Genomic DNA, 15,453 nt, shown 5'->3' with positions numbered 1-15,453 from the left:
TACTCTGTGAGCACTCTTTCCTAAAGGGCTGATCATCAGAATCAGGTGTGCCGAACAAGGGAGATGCACTGATCCCCGGGAGCAGGAAGGAACATGGCTCTAGTACAGAGTCAGCAGAAGAGATGGACCCGTAGTGATAGCAAGCTGAGCCCTCCAAAAAGTAGACTGACCTTCGCCCAAACAGGGACTTGAATTAAGCAGACTACCTTCTGCCCTGTTGTGTGTCACATTGCTGCCTGACCTACTTGCAACCTAGCAAGCGGAGATTGCAAGCTAGCCCTGTAAGCGGGTAAAACTGCAGTCCCACTGAGGAGAAATCAGGCTGCCATGTCTCATCCTATGTAATGGGGTTTTTCAGTGATGGGCCTGGGGACCGACAGCACTGCACAATTCGGAGGTCTGTCTTATTCTACTCACTCTGTGAGCCCGCTTTCCTAACGAGCTGACCATCAGAATCAGGTGTGCCAAACAAGGGAGGTGCACTGATACCCTGGAGCAGGAAGGAACACCGCTCCAGTACAGATTCAGAAGAAGAGATGGACCGTAGTGATAGCAAGGTGACTCCGCCAAAAGCAGACAGACCTTCGCCCAAACAGGAACTTGAACCCTGGACCCTCAGATTAAAAGTCTGATGCTCTACCGACTGAGCTACCCGGGCTCTTGTGGAGCACTGTCTTCTCACCTTTTATAAAGCAGCAGTTTTACAACAAGCTGCCTAGAAGAGACCCAGGTGTCACGAGGATGAAAGCTAGAAGCAGTTATGGCACAGAGAGCGAAGGACCATAGCCACTGGCTCACCCAAGACAACCCCTGGAGCCCGGATACAAGAAGCAGCAGCGGAGTGTTTGTACATCGAAGAGGGACTGGACATTTCGCAAATAAGTGCGAGGACCGTGAAAAATGCATGGATGCTTTGCCTCATGGCCTTCAGCATAGTCGGCAGGATTCGAACCTGCGCGGGGAGACCCCAATGGATTTCTAGTCCATCGCCTTAACCACTCGGCCACGACTACGGGAGTGGACCAATTTCTGCTCAGTTTGTGTCCAACACTGCTGCCTGACCTACTTGCAACCAACCCAGCTCAGTCAGCAAGCGGAGAATGCAAGCTAGCCCTGCAAGCGGGTAAAACAGCGGTCCCACTGAGGAGAAATCAGGCTGCCATGTCTCATCCTATGTAATGGGGTTTTTCAGTACTGGCCCTGGGGACCGACAGCACTGCACAATTGGGAAGTCTGTCTTATTCGACTCACTCTGTGAGCACTCTTTCCTAAAGGGATGACCATCAGAATCAGGTTTGCCGAACAAGGGAGATGCACTGATCCCCGGGAGCAGGAAGGAACATCGCTCTAGTACAGAGTCAGGAGAAGAGATGGACCGTAGTGATAGCAAGCTGAGGCCTACAAAAAGAAGACTGACCTTCGCCCAAACAGGGACTTGAATTAAGCAGACCACCTTCTGCCATGTTGTGTGTAACACTGCTGCCTGACCTCCTTGCAACCTAGCAAGCCGAGATCTTAAGCTAGCCCTGGAAGCGGCTAAAACAGCAGTCCCACTGAGGAGAAATCAGGCTGCCATGTCTCATCCTTTGTAATGGGGTTTTTCAGTACTGGCCCTGGGGACCGACAGCACTGCACAATTGGGAAGTCTGTCTTATTCTACTCTCTCTGTGAGCACTCTTTCCTAAAGGGCTGATCATCAGAATCAGGTGTGCCGAACAAGGGTGATGCACTGATCCCCGGGAGCAGGAAGGAACATCGCTCTAGTACAGAGTCAGCAGAAGAGATGGACCGTAGTGATAGCAAGCTGAGGCCTACAAAAAGAAGACTGACCTTCGCCCAAACAGGGACTTGAATTAAGCAGACCACCTTCTGCCATGTTGTGTGTAACACTGCTGCCTGACCTACTTGCAAGCTAGCAAGCGGAGATTGTAAGCTAGCCCTGGATGCAGCTAAAACAGCAGTCCCACTGAGGAGAAATCAGGCTGCCATGTCTCATCCTATGTAATGGGGTTTTTCAGTACTGGCCCTGGGGACCGACAGCACTGCACAAATGGGAGGTCTTTCTTATTCTACTCACTCCGTGAGCACTCTTTCCTAAAGGGCTGACCATCAGAATCATGTGTGCCGAACAAGGGAGATGCACTGATCCCCGGGAGAAGGAAGGAACATCGCTCTAATACAGAGTCAGCAGAAGAGATGGACCCGTAGTGATAGCAAGCTGAGCCCTCCAAAAAGTAGACTGACCTTCGCCCAAACAGGGACTTGAATTAAGCAGACTACCTTCTGCCCTGTTGTGTGTCACATTGCTGCCTGACCTACTTGCAACCTAGCAAGCGGAGATTGCAAGCTAGCCCTGTAAGCGGGTAAAACAGCAGTCCCACTGAGGAGAAATCAGGCTGCCATGTCTCATCCTATGTAATGGGGTTTTTCAGTGATGGGCCTGGGGACCGACAGCACTGCACACTCTGTGAGCCCGCTTTCCTAACGAGCTGACCATCAGAATCAGGTGTGCCAAACGAGGGAGGTGCACTGATACCCTGGAGCAGGAAGGAACACCGCTCCAGTACAGATTCAGAAGAAGAGATGGACCGTAGTGATAGCAAGGTGACTCCGCCAAAAGCAGACAGACCTTCGCCCGAACAGGGACTTGAACCCTGGACCCTCAGATTAAAAGTCTGATGCTCTACCGACTGAGCTATCCGGGGTCTTATGGAGCAGTGGCTTCTCCCCTTTTATAAAGCAGCAGTTTTACAACAAGCTGCCTAGAAGAGACGCAGGTGTCACGAGGATGAAAGCTAGAAGCAGTTATGGCACAGAGAGCGAAGGACCATAGAAGGCACAATTACGGTCACAGAAAGCTAAAGCAATACTGCAAATCCCTCCCGTAGTCGGCAGAGTTCGAACCTGCGCGGGGAGACCCCATGGATTTCAAGTCCATCGCCTTAACCTCTCGGCCATGACTACGCCTAATGTTAGATAGCAAGCACCCTTGTCTGGTGGCGCCCTGCACAGGCCAAGCTTCAGGAACAAAATCACGCAGAAAGATGAGGTGGTAAAAAATTTTCAACCTTCCCGTATAATCAACGGCAAAGGGTTGCCGTGACCCGGATTCAAACCGGGGTTGCTGCGGCCACAACGCAGAGTACTAACCACTATACAATCACGGCGTGCCACTGGCTCACCAAAGACAACCCCTGGAGCCCGGATACAAGAAGGAGCAGCGGCGTGTTTGTCCATCGAAGAGGGACTGGACATTTCGCAAATAAGTGCGAGGACTGTGAAAAATGTATGGATGCTTTGCCTCATGGCCTTCAGCGTAGTCGGCAGGATTCGAACCTGCGTGGGGAGACCCCAATGGATTTCTAGTCCATCGCCTTAACCACTCGGCCACGACTACGGGAGTGGACCAATTTCTGCTCAGTTTGTGTCCAACACTGCTGCCTGACCTACTTGCAACCAACCCAGCTCAGTCAGCAAGCGGAGATTGCAAGCTAGCCCTGCAAGCGGGTAAAACAGTGGTCCCACTGTGGAGAAATTAGGCTGCCATGTCTCATCCTATGTAATGGGGTTTTTCAGTACTGGCCCTGGGGACCGACAGCACTGCACAATTGGGAAGTCTGTCTTATTCTACTCACTCTGTGAGCACTCTTTCCTAAAGGGCTGACCATCAGAATCAGGTTTGCCGAACAAGGGAGATGCACTGATCCCCGGGAGCAGGAAGGAACATCGCTCTAGTACAGAGTCAGCAGAAGAGATGGACCGTAGTGATAGCAAGCTGAGGCCTACAAAAAGAAGACTGACCTTCGCCCAAACAGGGACTTGAATTAAGCAGACCACCTTCTGCCATGTTGTGTGTAACACTGCTGCCTGACCTACTTGCAACCTAGCAAGCCGAGATTGTAAGCTAGCCTTTGAAGTGGCTAAAAGAGCAGTCCCACTGAGGAGAAATCAGGCTGCCATGTCTCATCCTATGTAATGGGGTTTTTCAGTACTGGCCCTGGGGACCGACAGCACTGCACAAATGGGAGGTCTGTCTTATTCTACTCACTCCGTGAGCACTCTTTCCTAAAGGGCTGACCATCAGAATCATGTGTGCCGAACAAGGAAGATGCACTGACCCCCTGGAGAAGGAAGGAACATCGCTCTAATACAGAGTCAGCAGAAGAGATGGACCCGTAGTGTTAGCAAGCTGAGCCCTCCAAAAAGTAGACTGACCTTCGCCCAAACAGGGACTTGAATTAAGCAGACTACCTTCTGCCCTGTTGTGTCACATTGCTGCCTGACCTACTTGCAACCTAGCAAGCGGAGATTGCAAGCTAGCCCTGTAAGCGGGTAAAACAGCAGTCCCACTGAGGAGAAATCAGGCTGCCATGTCTCATCCTATGTAATGGGGTTTTTCAGTGATGGGCCTGCGGACCGACAGCACTGCACAATTCGGAGGTCTGTCTTATTCTACTCACTCTGTGAGCCCGCTTTCCTAACAAGCTGACCATCAGAATCAGGTGTGCCAAACAAGGGAGGTGCACTGATACCCTGGAGCAGGAAGGAACACCGCTCCAGTACAGATTCAGAAGAAGAGATGGACCGTAGTGATAGCAAGGTGACTCCGCCAAAAGCAGACAGACCTTCGCCCAAACAGGGACTTGAACCCTGGACCCTCAGATTAAAAGTCTGATGCTCTACCGACTGAGCTATCCGGGCTCTTGTGGAGCACTGTCTTCTCACCTTTTATAAAGCAGCAGTTTTACAACAAGCTGCCTAGAAGAGACCCAGGTGTCACGAGGATGAAAGCTAGAAGCAGTTATGGCACAGAGAGCGAAGGACCATAGAAGGCACAATTACCGTCACAGAAAGCTAAAGCAGTACTACAAATCCCTCCCATAGTCGGCAGAGTTCGAACTTGCGCGGGGAGACCCCAATGGATTTCGAGTCCATCACCTTTACCTCTCGGCCACGACTACGCCTAATGTTAGAAAGCAAGCGCCCTTGTCTGGTGGCGCCCTGCACAGGCCAAGCTTCAGAAACAAAATCACGCAGAAAGATGAGGTGGTAAAAAATTTTCAACCTTCCCGTATACTCAACGGCAAAGGGTTGCCGTGACCCAGGTTTGAATGAGGGTTGCTGCGGCCACAACACAGAGTACTAACCACTATACGATCACGGCGTGCCACTGGCTCACCCAAGACAACCCTTGGAGCCCGGATACAAGAAGCAGCAGCGGCGTGTTTGTCCATGGAAGAGGGACTGGACATTTCGCAAATAAGTGCGAGGACCGTGAAAAATACATGGATGCTTTGCCTCATGGCCTTCAGCGTAGTCGGCAGGATTCGAACCTGCGCGGGGAGACCCCAATGGATTTATAGTCCATCGCCTTAACCACTCGGCCACGACTAGAGGAGTGGACCAATTTCTGCTCAGTTTGTGTCCAACACTGCTGCCTGACCTACTTGCAACCAACCCAGCTCAGTCAGCAAGTGGAGATTGCAAGCTAGCCCTGCATGCTGGTAAAACAGCTGTCCCACTGAGGAGAAATCAGGCTGCCATGTCTCATCCTATGTAATGGGGTTTTTCAGTACTGGCCCTGGGGACCGACAGCACTGCACAAATGGGAGGTCTGTCTTATTCTACTCACTCCGTGAGCACTCTTTCCTAAAGGGCTGACCATCAGAATCATGTGTGCCGAACAAGGGAGATGCACTGATCCCCGGGAGCAGGAAGGAACATCGCTCTAGTACAGAGTCAGCAGAAGAGATGGACCGTAGTGATAGCAAGCTGAGGCCTACAAAAAGAAGACTGACCTTTGCCCAAACAGGGACTTGAATTAAGCAGACCACCTTCTGCCATGTTGTGTGTAACACTGCTGCCTGACCTACTTGCAACCTAGCAAGCGGAGATTGTAAGCTAGCCCTGGAAGCAGCTAAAACAGCAGTCCCACTGAGGAGAAATCAGGCTGCCATATCTAATCCTATGTAATGGGGTTTTTCAGTACTGGCCCTGGGGACCGACAGCACTGCACAAATGGGAGGTCTTTCTTATTCTACTCACTCCGTGAGCACTCTTTCCTAAAGGGCTGACCATCAGAATCATGTGTGCCGAACAAGGGAGATGCACTGATCCCCGGGAGAAGGAAGGAACATCGCTCTAATACAGAGTCAGCAGAAGAGATGGACCCGTAGTGTTAGCAAGCTGAGCCCTCCAAAAAGTAGACTGACCTTCGCCCAAACAGGGACTTGAATTAAGCAGACTACCTTCTGCCCTGTTGTGTCACATTGCTGCCTGACCTACTTGCAACCTAGCAAGCGGAGATTGCAAGCTAGCCCTGTAAGCGGGTAAAACAGCAGTCCCACTGAGGAGAAATCAGGCTGCCATGTCTCATCCTATGTAATGGGGTTTTTCAGTGATGGGCCTGCGGACCGACAGCACTGCACAATTCGGAGGTCTGTCTTATTCTACTCACTCTGTGAGCCCGCTTTCCTAACAAGCTGACCATCAGAATCAGGTGTGCCAAACAAGGGAGGTGCACTGATACCCTGGAGCAGGAAGGAACACCGCTCCAGTACAGATTCAGAAGAAGAGATGGACCGTAGTGATAGCAAGGTGACTCCGCCAAAAGCAGACAGACTTTCACCCAAACAGGGACTTGAACCCTGGACCCTCAGATTAAAAGTCTGATGCTCTACCGACTGAGCTATCCGGGCTCTTGTGGAGCACTGTCTTCTCACCTTTTATAAAGCAGCAGTTTTACAACAAGCTGCCTAGAAGAGACCCAGGTGTCACGAGGATGAAAGCTAGAAGCAGTTATGGCACAGAGAGCGAAGGACCATAGAAGGCACAATTACCGTCACAGAAAGCTAAAGCAGTACTACAAATCCCTCCCATAGTCGGCAGAGTTCGAACTTGCGCGGGGGGACCCCAATGGATTTCGAGTCCATCACCTTTACCTCTCGGCCACGACTACGCCTAATGTTAGAAAGCAAGCGCCCTTGTCTGGTGGCGCCCTGCACAGGCCAAGCTTCAGAAACAAAATCACGCAGAAAGATGAGGTGGTAAAAAATTTTCAACCTTCCCGTATACTCAACGGCAAAGGGTTGCCGTGACCCAGGTTTGAATGAGGGTTGCTGCGGCCACAACACAGAGTACTAACCACTATACGATCACGGCGTGCCACTGGCTCACCCAAGACAACCCCTGGAGCCCGGATACAAGAAGCAACAGCGGCGTGTTTGTCCATGGAAGAGGGACTGGACATTTCGCAAATAAGTGCGAGGACCGTGAAAAATACATGGATGCTTTGCCTCATGGCCTTCAGCGTAGTCGGCAGGATTCGAACCTGCGCGGGGAGACCCCAATGGATTTCTAGTCCATCGCCTTAACCACTCGGCCACGACTACAGGGGTGGACCAATTTCTGCTCAGTTTGTGTCCAACACTGCTGCCTGACCTACTTGCAACCAACCCAGCTCAGTCAGCAAGCGGAGATTGCAAGCTAGCCCTGCAAGCGGGTAAAACAGTGGTCCCACTGAGGAGAAATCAGGCTGCCATGTCTCATCCTATGTAATGGGGTTTTTCAGTACTGGCCCTGGGGACCGACAGCACTGCACAATTGGGAAGTCTGTCTTATTCTACTCACTCTGTGAGCACTCTTTCCTAAAGGGCTGACCATCAGAATCAGGTTTGCCGAACAAGGGAGATGCACTGATCCCCGGGAGCAGGAAGGAACATCGCTCTAGTACAGAGTCAGCAGAAGAGATGGACCGTAGTGATAGCAAGCTGAGGCCTACAAAAAGAAGACTGACCTTCGCCCAAACAGGGACTTGAATTAAGCAGACCACCTTCTGCCATGTTGTGTGTAACACTGCTGCCTGACCTACTTGCAACCTAGCAAGCCGAGATTGTAAGCTAGCCCTTGAAGTGGCTAAAACAGCAGTCCCACTGAGGAGAAATCAGGCTGCCATGTCTCATCCTATGTAATGGGGTTTTTCAGTACTGGCCCTGGGGACTGACAGCACTGCACAAATGGGAGGTCTTTCTTATTCTACTCACTCCGTGAGCACTCTTTCCTAAAGGGCTGACCATCAGAATCATGTGTGCCGAACAAGGGAGATGCACTGATCCCCGGGAGAAGGAAGGAACATCGCTCTAATACAGAGTCAGCAGAAGAGATGGACCCGTAGTGATAGCAAGCTGAGCCCTCCAAAAAGTAGACTGACCTTCGCCCAAACAGGGACTTGAATTAAGCAGACTACCTTCTGCCCTGTTGTGTGTCACATTGCTGCCTGACCTACTTGCAACCTAGCAAGCCGAGATTGTAAGCTAGCACTGGAAGCGGGTAAAACAGCAGTCCCACTGAGGAGAAATCAGGCTGCCATGTCTCATCCTATGTAATGGGGTTTTTCAGTACTGGCCCTGGGGACCGACAGCACTGCACAATTGGGAATTCCGTCTTATTCTACTCACTCTGTGAGCACTCTTTCCTAAAGGGCTGACCATCAGAATCAGGTGTGCCAAACAAGGGAGGTGCACTGATACCCTGGAGCAGGAAGGAACACCGCTCTAGTACAGATTCAGAACAAGAGATGGACCGTAGTGATAGCAAGGTGACTCCGCCAAAAGCAGACAGTCCTTCACCCGAACAGGGACTTGAACCCTGGACCCTCAGATTAAAAGTCTGATGCTCTACCGACTGAGCTATCCGGGCTCTTGTGGAGCACTGTCTTCTCACCTTTTATAAATCAGCAGTTTTACAACAAGCTGCCTAGAAGAGACCCAGGTGTCACGAGGATGAAAGCTAGAAGCAGTTATGGCACAGAGAGCGAAGGACCATAGAAGGCACAATTACCGTCACAGAAAGCTAAAGCAGTACTACAAATCCCTCCCGTAGTCGGCAGAGTTCGAACCTGCGCGGGGAGACCCCAATGGATTTCAAGTCCATCACCTTTACCTCTCGGCCACGACTACGCCTAATGTTAGAAAGCAAGCGCCCTTGTCTGGTGGCGCCCTGCACAGGCCAAGCTTCAGAAACAAAATCACGCAGAAAGATGAGGTGGTAAAAAATTTTCAACCTTCCCGTATACTCAACGGCAAAGGGTTGCCGTGACCCGGATTCGAACAAGGGTTGCTGCAGCCACCACACAGCGTACTAACCACTATACGATCACGGCATGCCACTGGCTCACCCAAGACAACCCCTGGAGCCCGGATACAAGAAGCAGCAGCGGCGTGTTTGTCCATCGAAGAGGGACTGGACATTTCGCAAATAAGTGCGAGGACCGTGAAAAATGCATGGATGCTTTGCCTCATGGCCTTCAGCGTAGTCGGCAGGATTCGAACCTGCGCGGGGAGACCCCAATGGATTTCTAGTCCATCGCCTTAACCACTCGGCCACGACTACGGGAGTGGACCAATTTCTGCTCAGTTTGTGTCCAACACTGCTGCCTGACCTACTTGCAACCAACCCAGCTCAGTCAGCAAGTGGAGATTGCAAGCTAGCCCTGCAAGCTGGTAAAACAGCGGTCCCACTGAGGAGAAATCAGGCTGCCATGTCTCATCCTATGTAATGGGGTTTTTCAGTACTGGCCCTGGGGACCGACAGCACTGCACAAATGGGAGGTCTGTCTTATTCTACTCACTCCGTGAGCACTCTTTCCTAAAGGGCTGACCATCAGAATCATGTGTGCCGAACAAGGGAGATGCACTGATACCCTGGAGCAGGAAGGAACACCGCTCCAGTACAGATTCAGAAGAAGAGATGGACCGTAGTGATAGCAAGGTGACTCCGCCAAAAGCAGACAGACCTTCGCCCAAACAGGGACTTGAACCCTGGACCCTCAGATTAAAAGTCTGATGCTCTACCGACTGAGCTATCCGGGCTCTTGTGGAGCACTGTCTTCTCACCTTTTATAAAGCAGCAGTTTTACAACAAGCTGCCTAGAAGAGACCCAGGTGTCACGAGGATGAAAGCTAGAAGCAGTTATGGCACAGAGAGCGAAGGACCATAGAAGGCACAATTACCGTCACAGAAAGCTAAAGCAGTACTACAAATCCCTCCCATAGTCGGCAGAGTTCGAACTTGCGCGGGGAGACCCCAATGGATTTCGAGTCCATCACCTTTACCTCTCGGCCACGACTACGCCTAATGTTAGAAAGCAAGCGCCCTTGTCTGGTGGCGCCCTGCACAGGCCAAGCTTCAGAAACAAAATCACGCAGAAAGATGAGGTGGTAAAAAATTTTCAACCTTCCCGTATACTCAACGGCAAAGGGTTGCCGTGACCCAGGTTTGAATGAGGGTTGCTGCGGCCACAACACAGAGTACTAACCACTATACGATCACGGCGTGCCACTGGCTCACCCAAGACAACCCTTGGAGCCCGGATACAAGAAGCAGCAGCGGCGTGTTTGTCCATGGAAGAGGGACTGGACATTTCGCAAATAAGTGCGAGGACCGTGAAAAATACATGGATGCTTTGCCTCATGGCCTTCAGCGTAGTCGGCAGGATTCGAACCTGCGCGGGGAGACCCCAATGGATTTATAGTCCATCGCCTTAACCACTCGGCCACGACTAGAGGAGTGGACCAATTTCTGCTCAGTTTGTGTCCAACACTGCTGCCTGACCTACTTGCAACCAACCCAGCTCAGTCAGCAAGTGGAGATTGCAAGCTAGCCCTGCATGCTGGTAAAACAGCTGTCCCACTGAGGAGAAATCAGGCTGCCATGTCTCATCCTATGTAATGGGGTTTTTCAGTACTGGCCCTGGGGACCGACAGCACTGCACAAATGGGAGGTCTGTCTTATTCTACTCACTCCGTGAGCACTCTTTCCTAAAGGGCTGACCATCAGAATCATGTGTGCCGAACAAGGGAGATGCACTGATCCCCGGGAGCAGGAAGGAACATCGCTCTAGTACAGAGTCAGCAGAAGAGATGGACCGTAGTGATAGCAAGCTGAGGCCTACAAAAAGAAGACTGACCTTTGCCCAAACAGGGACTTGAATTAAGCAGACCACCTTCTGCCATGTTGTGTGTAACACTGCTGCCTGACCTACTTGCAACCTAGCAAGCGGAGATTGTAAGCTAGCCCTGGAAGCAGCTAAAACAGCAGTCCCACTGAGGAGAAATCAGGCTGCCATATCTAATCCTATGTAATGGGGTTTTTCAGTACTGGCCCTGGGGACCGACAGCACTGCACAAATGGGAGGTCTTTCTTATTCTACTCACTCCGTGAGCACTCTTTCCTAAAGGGCTGACCATCAGAATCATGTGTGCCGAACAAGGGAGATGCACTGATCCCCGGGAGAAGGAAGGAACATCGCTCTAATACAGAGTCAGCAGAAGAGATGGACCCGTAGTGTTAGCAAGCTGAGCCCTCCAAAAAGTAGACTGACCTTCGCCCAAACAGGGACTTGAATTAAGCAGACTACCTTCTGCCCTGTTGTGTCACATTGCTGCCTGACCTACTTGCAACCTAGCAAGCGGAGATTGCAAGCTAGCCCTGTAAGCGGGTAAAACAGCAGTCCCACTGAGGAGAAATCAGGCTGCCATGTCTCATCCTATGTAATGGGGTTTTTCAGTGATGGGCCTGCGGACCGACAGCACTGCACAATTCGGAGGTCTGTCTTATTCTACTCACTCTGTGAGCCCGCTTTCCTAACAAGCTGACCATCAGAATCAGGTGTGCCAAACAAGGGAGGTGCACTGATACCCTGGAGCAGGAAGGAACACCGCTCCAGTACAGATTCAGAAGAAGAGATGGACCGTAGTGATAGCAAGGTGACTCCGCCAAAAGCAGACAGACTTTCACCCAAACAGGGACTTGAACCCTGGACCCTCAGATTAAAAGTCTGATGCTCTACCGACTGAGCTATCCGGGCTCTTGTGGAGCACTGTCTTCTCACCTTTTATAAAGCAGCAGTTTTACAACAAGCTGCCTAGAAGAGACCCAGGTGTCACGAGGATGAAAGCTAGAAGCAGTTATGGCACAGAGAGCGAAGGACCATAGAAGGCACAATTACCGTCACAGAAAGCTAAAGCAGTACTACAAATCCCTCCCATAGTCGGCAGAGTTCGAACTTGCGCGGGGGGACCCCAATGGATTTCGAGTCCATCACCTTTACCTCTCGGCCACGACTACGCCTAATGTTAGAAAGCAAGCGCCCTTGTCTGGTGGCGCCCTGCACAGGCCAAGCTTCAGAAACAAAATCACGCAGAAAGATGAGGTGGTAAAAAATTTTCAACCTTCCCGTATACTCAACGGCAAAGGGTTGCCGTGACCCAGGTTTGAATGAGGGTTGCTGCGGCCACAACACAGAGTACTAACCACTATACGATCACGGCGTGCCACTGGCTCACCCAAGACAACCCCTGGAGCCCGGATACAAGAAGCAACAGCGGCGTGTTTGTCCATGGAAGAGGGACTGGACATTTCGCAAATAAGTGCGAGGACCGTGAAAAATACATGGATGCTTTGCCTCATGGCCTTCAGCGTAGTCGGCAGGATTCGAACCTGCGCGGGGAGACCCCAATGGATTTCTAGTCCATCGCCTTAACCACTCGGCCACGACTACAGGGGTGGACCAATTTCTGCTCAGTTTGTGTCCAACACTGCTGCCTGACCTACTTGCAACCAACCCAGCTCAGTCAGCAAGCGGAGATTGCAAGCTAGCCCTGCAAGCGGGTAAAACAGTGGTCCCACTGAGGAGAAATCAGGCTGCCATGTCTCATCCTATGTAATGGGGTTTTTCAGTACTGGCCCTGGGGACCGACAGCACTGCACAATTGGGAAGTCTGTCTTATTCTACTCACTCTGTGAGCACTCTTTCCTAAAGGGCTGACCATCAGAATCAGGTTTGCCGAACAAGGGAGATGCACTGATCCCCGGGAGCAGGAAGGAACATCGCTCTAGTACAGAGTCAGCAGAAGAGATGGACCGTAGTGATAGCAAGCTGAGGCCTACAAAAAGAAGACTGACCTTCGCCCAAACAGGGACTTGAATTAAGCAGACCACCTTCTGCCATGTTGTGTGTAACACTGCTGCCTGACCTACTTGCAACCTAGCAAGCCGAGATTGTAAGCTAGCCCTTGAAGTGGCTAAAACAGCAGTCCCACTGAGGAGAAATCAGGCTGCCATGTCTCATCCTATGTAATGGGGTTTTTCAGTACTGGCCCTGGGGACTGACAGCACTGCACAAATGGGAGGTCTTTCTTATTCTACTCACTCCGTGAGCACTCTTTCCTAAAGGGCTGACCATCAGAATCATGTGTGCCGAACAAGGGAGATGCACTGATCCCCGGGAGAAGGAAGGAACATCGCTCTAATACAGAGTCAGCAGAAGAGATGGACCCGTAGTGATAGCAAGCTGAGCCCTCCAAAAAGTAGACTGACCTTCGCCCAAACAGGGACTTGAATTAAGCAGACTACCTTCTGCCCTGTTGTGTGTCACATTGCTGCCTGACCTACTTGCAACCTAGCAAGCCGAGATTGTAAGCTAGCACTGGAAGCGGGTAAAACAGCAGTCCCACTGAGGAGAAATCAGGCTGCCATGTCTCATCCTATGTAATGGGGTTTTTCAGTACTGGCCCTGGGGACCGACAGCACTGCACAATTGGGAATTCCGTCTTATTCTACTCACTCTGTGAGCACTCTTTCCTAAAGGGCTGACCATCAGAATCAGGTGTGCCAAACAAGGGAGGTGCACTGATACCCTGGAGCAGGAAGGAACACCGCTCTAGTACAGATTCAGAACAAGAGATGGACCGTAGTGATAGCAAGGTGACTCCGCCAAAAGCAGACAGTCCTTCACCCGAACAGGGACTTGAACCCTGGACCCTCAGATTAAAAGTCTGATGCTCTACCGACTGAGCTATCCGGGCTCTTGTGGAGCACTGTCTTCTCACCTTTTATAAATCAGCAGTTTTACAACAAGCTGCCTAGAAGAGACCCAGGTGTCACGAGGATGAAAGCTAGAAGCAGTTATGGCACAGAGAGCGAAGGACCATAGAAGGCACAATTACCGTCACAGAAAGCTAAAGCAGTACTACAAATCCCTCCCGTAGTCGGCAGAGTTCGAACCTGCGCGGGGAGACCCCAATGGATTTCAAGTCCATCACCTTTACCTCTCGGCCACGACTACGCCTAATGTTAGAAAGCAAGCGCCCTTGTCTGGTGGCGCCCTGCACAGGCCAAGCTTCAGAAACAAAATCACGCAGAAAGATGAGGTGGTAAAAAATTTTCAACCTTCCCGTATACTCAACGGCAAAGGGTTGCCGTGACCCGGATTCGAACAAGGGTTGCTGCAGCCACCACACAGCGTACTAACCACTATACGATCACGGCATGCCACTGGCTCACCCAAGACAACCCCTGGAGCCCGGATACAAGAAGCAGCAGCGGCGTGTTTGTCCATCGAAGAGGGACTGGACATTTCGCAAATAAGTGCGAGGACCGTGAAAAATGCATGGATGCTTTGCCTCATGGCCTTCAGCGTAGTCGGCAGGATTCGAACCTGCGCGGGGAGACCCCAATGGATTTCTAGTCCATCGCCTTAACCACTCGGCCACGACTACGGGAGTGGACCAATTTCTGCTCAGTTTGTGTCCAACACTGCTGCCTGACCTACTTGCAACCAACCCAGCTCAGTCAGCAAGTGGAGATTGCAAGCTAGCCCTGCAAGCTGGTAAAACAGCGGTCCCACTGAGGAGAAATCAGGCTGCCATGTCTCATCCTATGTAATGGGGTTTTTCAGTACTGGCCCTGGGGACCGACAGCACTGCACAAATGGGAGGTCTGTCTTATTCTACTCACTCCGTGAGCACTCTTTCCTAAAGGGCTGACCATCAGAATCATGTGTGCCGAACAAGGGAGATGCACTGATCCCCGGGAGCAGGAAGGAACATCGCTCTAGTACAGAGTCAGCAGAAGAGATGGACTGTAGTGATAGCAAGCTGAGGCCTACAAAAAGAAGACTGACCTTCGCCCAAACAGGGACTTGAATTAAGCAGACCACCTTCTGCCATGTTGTGTGTAACACTGCTGCCTGACCTACTTGCAACCTAGCAAGCTGAGATTGTAAGCTAGCCCTGGAAGCGGCTAAAACAGCAGTCCCACTGAGGAGAAATCAGGCTGCCATGTCTCATCCTTTGTAATGGGGTTTTTCAGTACTGGCCCTGGGAACCGACAGCACTGCACAATTGGGAAGTCTGTCTTATTCTACTCACTCTGTGAGCACTCTTTCCTAAAGGGCTGACCATCAGAATCAGGTTTGCCGAACAAGGGAGATGCACTGATCCCCGTGAGCAGGAAGGAACATCGCTCTAGTACAGAGTCAGCAGAAGAGATGGACCGTAGTGATAGCAAGCTGAGGCCTACAAAAAGAAGACTGACCTTCGCCCAAACAGGGACTTGAATTAAGCAGACCCCCTTCTGTCATGTTGTGTGTAACACTGCTGCCTGACCTACTTG

General features: G+C 51.3%; 22 non-coding genes across 22 annotated transcripts; all 22 read right to left on the bottom strand.

Moving 5' to 3' along the window:
• Positions 1-585: 585 nt before the first annotated feature.
• trnak-uuu (transfer RNA lysine (anticodon UUU)) lies at positions 586-658 on the bottom strand. Its single transcript has one exon. It is a non-coding gene; the product is annotated as a tRNA-Lys (tRNA).
• Positions 659-931: 273 nt separating this feature from the next.
• Positions 932-1,013, bottom strand: trnas-aga (transfer RNA serine (anticodon AGA)). Its single transcript has one exon. It is a non-coding gene; the product is annotated as a tRNA-Ser (tRNA).
• A 1,619-nt stretch (positions 1,014-2,632) lies between these two features.
• Positions 2,633-2,705, bottom strand: trnak-uuu (transfer RNA lysine (anticodon UUU)). The gene has a single exon. It is a non-coding gene; the product is annotated as a tRNA-Lys (tRNA).
• A 610-nt stretch (positions 2,706-3,315) lies between these two features.
• trnas-aga (transfer RNA serine (anticodon AGA)) lies at positions 3,316-3,397 on the bottom strand. Its single transcript has one exon. It is a non-coding gene; the product is annotated as a tRNA-Ser (tRNA).
• Positions 3,398-4,628: 1,231 nt separating this feature from the next.
• Positions 4,629-4,701, bottom strand: trnak-uuu (transfer RNA lysine (anticodon UUU)). Its single transcript has one exon. It is a non-coding gene; the product is annotated as a tRNA-Lys (tRNA).
• A 178-nt stretch (positions 4,702-4,879) lies between these two features.
• trnas-cga (transfer RNA serine (anticodon CGA)) lies at positions 4,880-4,961 on the bottom strand. Its single transcript has one exon. It is a non-coding gene; the product is annotated as a tRNA-Ser (tRNA).
• A 351-nt stretch (positions 4,962-5,312) lies between these two features.
• On the bottom strand, positions 5,313-5,394 carry trnay-aua (transfer RNA tyrosine (anticodon AUA)). The gene has a single exon. It is a non-coding gene; the product is annotated as a tRNA-Tyr (tRNA).
• A 1,231-nt stretch (positions 5,395-6,625) lies between these two features.
• trnak-uuu (transfer RNA lysine (anticodon UUU)) lies at positions 6,626-6,698 on the bottom strand. The gene has a single exon. It is a non-coding gene; the product is annotated as a tRNA-Lys (tRNA).
• A 178-nt stretch (positions 6,699-6,876) lies between these two features.
• trnas-cga (transfer RNA serine (anticodon CGA)) lies at positions 6,877-6,958 on the bottom strand. Its single transcript has one exon. It is a non-coding gene; the product is annotated as a tRNA-Ser (tRNA).
• Positions 6,959-7,309: 351 nt separating this feature from the next.
• Positions 7,310-7,391, bottom strand: trnas-aga (transfer RNA serine (anticodon AGA)). The gene has a single exon. It is a non-coding gene; the product is annotated as a tRNA-Ser (tRNA).
• A 1,233-nt stretch (positions 7,392-8,624) lies between these two features.
• Positions 8,625-8,697, bottom strand: trnak-uuu (transfer RNA lysine (anticodon UUU)). Its single transcript has one exon. It is a non-coding gene; the product is annotated as a tRNA-Lys (tRNA).
• Positions 8,698-8,875: 178 nt separating this feature from the next.
• trnas-uga (transfer RNA serine (anticodon UGA)) lies at positions 8,876-8,957 on the bottom strand. The gene has a single exon. It is a non-coding gene; the product is annotated as a tRNA-Ser (tRNA).
• A 351-nt stretch (positions 8,958-9,308) lies between these two features.
• Positions 9,309-9,390, bottom strand: trnas-aga (transfer RNA serine (anticodon AGA)). The gene has a single exon. It is a non-coding gene; the product is annotated as a tRNA-Ser (tRNA).
• A 406-nt stretch (positions 9,391-9,796) lies between these two features.
• Positions 9,797-9,869, bottom strand: trnak-uuu (transfer RNA lysine (anticodon UUU)). The gene has a single exon. It is a non-coding gene; the product is annotated as a tRNA-Lys (tRNA).
• A 178-nt stretch (positions 9,870-10,047) lies between these two features.
• Positions 10,048-10,129, bottom strand: trnas-cga (transfer RNA serine (anticodon CGA)). The gene has a single exon. It is a non-coding gene; the product is annotated as a tRNA-Ser (tRNA).
• Positions 10,130-10,480: 351 nt separating this feature from the next.
• trnay-aua (transfer RNA tyrosine (anticodon AUA)) lies at positions 10,481-10,562 on the bottom strand. Its single transcript has one exon. It is a non-coding gene; the product is annotated as a tRNA-Tyr (tRNA).
• A 1,231-nt stretch (positions 10,563-11,793) lies between these two features.
• On the bottom strand, positions 11,794-11,866 carry trnak-uuu (transfer RNA lysine (anticodon UUU)). The gene has a single exon. It is a non-coding gene; the product is annotated as a tRNA-Lys (tRNA).
• A 178-nt stretch (positions 11,867-12,044) lies between these two features.
• Positions 12,045-12,126, bottom strand: trnas-cga (transfer RNA serine (anticodon CGA)). The gene has a single exon. It is a non-coding gene; the product is annotated as a tRNA-Ser (tRNA).
• A 351-nt stretch (positions 12,127-12,477) lies between these two features.
• On the bottom strand, positions 12,478-12,559 carry trnas-aga (transfer RNA serine (anticodon AGA)). The gene has a single exon. It is a non-coding gene; the product is annotated as a tRNA-Ser (tRNA).
• A 1,233-nt stretch (positions 12,560-13,792) lies between these two features.
• trnak-uuu (transfer RNA lysine (anticodon UUU)) lies at positions 13,793-13,865 on the bottom strand. The gene has a single exon. It is a non-coding gene; the product is annotated as a tRNA-Lys (tRNA).
• Positions 13,866-14,043: 178 nt separating this feature from the next.
• On the bottom strand, positions 14,044-14,125 carry trnas-uga (transfer RNA serine (anticodon UGA)). Its single transcript has one exon. It is a non-coding gene; the product is annotated as a tRNA-Ser (tRNA).
• A 351-nt stretch (positions 14,126-14,476) lies between these two features.
• trnas-aga (transfer RNA serine (anticodon AGA)) lies at positions 14,477-14,558 on the bottom strand. Its single transcript has one exon. It is a non-coding gene; the product is annotated as a tRNA-Ser (tRNA).
• Positions 14,559-15,453: the final 895 nt, after the last annotated feature.

This window comes from Carassius carassius, chromosome 18 (genome assembly GCF_963082965.1).
Source record: "Carassius carassius chromosome 18, fCarCar2.1, whole genome shotgun sequence".
NCBI classification, from domain to species: domain Eukaryota; kingdom Metazoa; phylum Chordata; class Actinopteri; order Cypriniformes; family Cyprinidae; genus Carassius; species Carassius carassius.
Note: the sequence above shows the minus strand (reverse complement) of the source record. Positions and strands in the feature narration are given on the sequence as shown.